General features: G+C 46.2%; 1 non-coding gene across 1 annotated transcript; it reads right to left on the reverse strand.

Annotated features, from left to right (window-relative positions):
* Positions 1-58: 58 nt before the first annotated feature.
* LOC125076559 lies at positions 59-1,961 on the reverse strand. The gene has a single exon (XR_007120510.1). It is a non-coding gene; the product is annotated as a small subunit ribosomal RNA (ribosomal RNA).
* Positions 1,962-2,973: the final 1,012 nt, after the last annotated feature.

The following is a 2,973-nucleotide window of genomic DNA, read 5'->3' on the forward strand; positions in this document are numbered from 1 at the left end:
TGTTTTAGAATTTTATTATCGTTCATTATCGCACTCTTTCGAGATTGATAATTTACGTTAATGATCCTTCCGCAGGTTCCCCTACGGAAACCTTGTTACGACTTTTACTTCCTCTAAATGATCAAGTTTGGTCAACTTCCCAGCAACGCCGACGGCCGTGAAGCCACCGCGTGTCGGTCCGAAGACCTCACTAAATCATTCAATCGGTAGTAGCGACGGGCGGTGTGTACAAAGGGCAGGGACGTAATCAACGCGAGCTTATGACTCGCGCTTACTAGGAATTCCTCGTTTATGGGGGATAATTGCAAACCCCAATCCCCAGCACGAAGGAGTTTCAACGGGTTGCCCGGGCCTCTAGGCCAGGGAGAACATGCTGATTCCTTCAGTGTAGCGCGCGTGCGGCCCAGGACATCTAAGGGCATCACAGACCTGTTATTGCTCAATCTCGTGCGGCTCGAAGCCGCCGGTCCCTCTAAGAAGAATTTTAATACGCCGCCAGTGAGTTGCTCGACCGAAATCGAGCACACCTAAATGACGACGCCTATTTAGCAGGCTAGAGTCTCGTTCGTTACCGGAATTAACCAGACAAATCGCTCCACCAACTAAGAACGGCCATGCACCACCACCCACCGAATCAAGAAAGAGCTATTAATCTGTCAATCCTTCCGGTGTCCGGGCCTGGTGAGATTTCCCGTGTTGAGTCAAATTAAGCCGCAGGCTCCACTCCTGGTGGTGCCCTTCCGTCAATTCCTTTAAGTTTCAGCTTTGCAACCATACTCCCCCCGGAGTCCAAAATCTTTGGTTTCCCGGAAGCTGCCCGCCGAGCCATTGTAGTAACGTCGGCGGATCGCTAGATGACATATTTACGGTTAGAACTAGGGCGGTATCTAATCGCCTTCGAACCTCTAACTTTCGTTCTTGATTGATGAAAACACCTTTGGCAAATGCTTTCGCTGATGTTCGTCTTGCGACGATCCAAGAATTTCACCTCTAACGTCGCAATACGAATGCCCCCAGTTATCCCTATTAATCATTACCTCGGAGTTCTGAAAACCAACAAAATAGAACCGAGATCATATTCTATTATTCCATGCACGAAATATTCAAGCGGCATTTTGAGCCCGCTTTGAGCACTCTAATTTGTTCAAAGTAAAATTGTCGGCCCATCTCGACACTCACTGAAGAGCACCGCGATAGGATTTTGATATTGAACCGGCGTTTTACCGCCGGCTCACCGACGATATGCTCCGCAGACGTGTCAGTATCACCGCGGATGCGGTGCACCGACAGCGCGGCGCACAAATGCAACTACGAGCTTTTTAACCGCAACAATTTTAGTATACGCTATTGGAGCTGGAATTACCGCGGCTGCTGGCACCAGACTTGCCCTCCAATTGTTCCTCGTTAAAATATTTAAAGTGTACTCATTCCGATTACGAGGCCTCGAAAGAGTCCCGTATCGTTATTTTTCGTCACTACCTCCCCGTGCCGGGAGTGGGTAATTTGCGCGCCTGCTGCCTTCCTTGGATGTGGTAGCCGTTTCTCAGGCTCCCTCTCCGGAATCGAACCCTGATTCCCCGTTACCCGTGACAACCATGGTAGTCGCAGAAACTACCATCGAAAGTTGATAAGGCAGACATTTGAAAGATGCGTCGCCGGTACTGGACCATGCGATCGGCAAAAGTTATCCAGATTCATCAAAATTAACGACTTCGGACGAGACGCCCTCCGTCGATTGGTTTTGATCTAATAAAAGCACTCATCCCATCACTGGTCAGAGTTCTGATTGCATGTATTAGCTCTAGAATTACCACAGTTATCCAAGTAACTGAGTAAGATCTAAGGAACCAAAACTGATATATTGAGCCATTCGCGGTATCGCCTTAATACGGCTTGCACTGAGACATGCATGGCTTAATCTTTGAGACAAGCATATAACTACTGGCAGGATCAACCAGGGAGCTAACCGAGACTTGTTGAAGTCGTCAATTACTCTTCTCGTTTCATATTCGCATATAAAATACACACAAACTTATGCATGCATGTACAATATACGCACAGTATGAAACGAGCGTCTCACCGTATCGTCGATCGCGTTAGACGCGATAGATTTTAACGGTTGACTCTTATAAAAATTTATATGAGACACAAACGCGCTTTAAGCACGCGCGCGCGCGTGCGTGCGCTATAATATATAACGCGACGACAGCGGCGGCGGCGGCGGCGGCGGCGGAGGCGTCTTCACATAATGACACATAACGGTCACGAATTCGAACGTTCTAAACGAGATCGAGTTTTTTTTTCAAAATAACACTTCGCACACGACGTGTACGTATGTATTGTTCAACGATTATTATCGTAAAACATTGGGATCGACGCCCGGTGTTTGAGTGATCGTACCGATACTCGGGTTGTGTATTTTTTGTACATGATAAATGTAAAAATTAACAAAAAGAATTTTAGAAACGACCGTTCATATATAATATAAAAATTATACACACTATACGAATACACTGAATCTTTTAAGAACTCCGTCTCTAACGTTTTCTCATATCGTCGCGACGTCGCAGATCGACTACAATGAATCAACATTTATTCCATGAGGATAGATTGTAGCGAGAGCGACGACGACGACGATAAGAGGAAGAGCGCATGAGGCAGAGAGATCTACGTGCGTCCGTCGGTCGGCACAGTTTTACAGAACGAAAAAGAATCTTTTTATCATTTTCACGTGTGTCAGTGAATATCCCCAGCGGTCGAGACGAATCGTACGTACATACTTGGTTGTTACACTACGTAAAGTATAATATAACGCGATACGACGAATCGAGAGACACGCCAGAAGACACGCAACAAAGACGACAAATGAAAACGATAATAACATTTTTTTCGTTATACAAGAGTACTGATCCGGTCACTTCGCGTCTAACATCAATTTTTGAATGTTCGACGTTCGAACCGTCACTACTCCAT

Source organism: Vanessa atalanta, unplaced genomic scaffold (genome assembly GCF_905147765.1).
Source record: "Vanessa atalanta unplaced genomic scaffold, ilVanAtal1.2, whole genome shotgun sequence".
In the NCBI taxonomy this organism is placed as follows: domain Eukaryota; kingdom Metazoa; phylum Arthropoda; class Insecta; order Lepidoptera; family Nymphalidae; genus Vanessa; species Vanessa atalanta.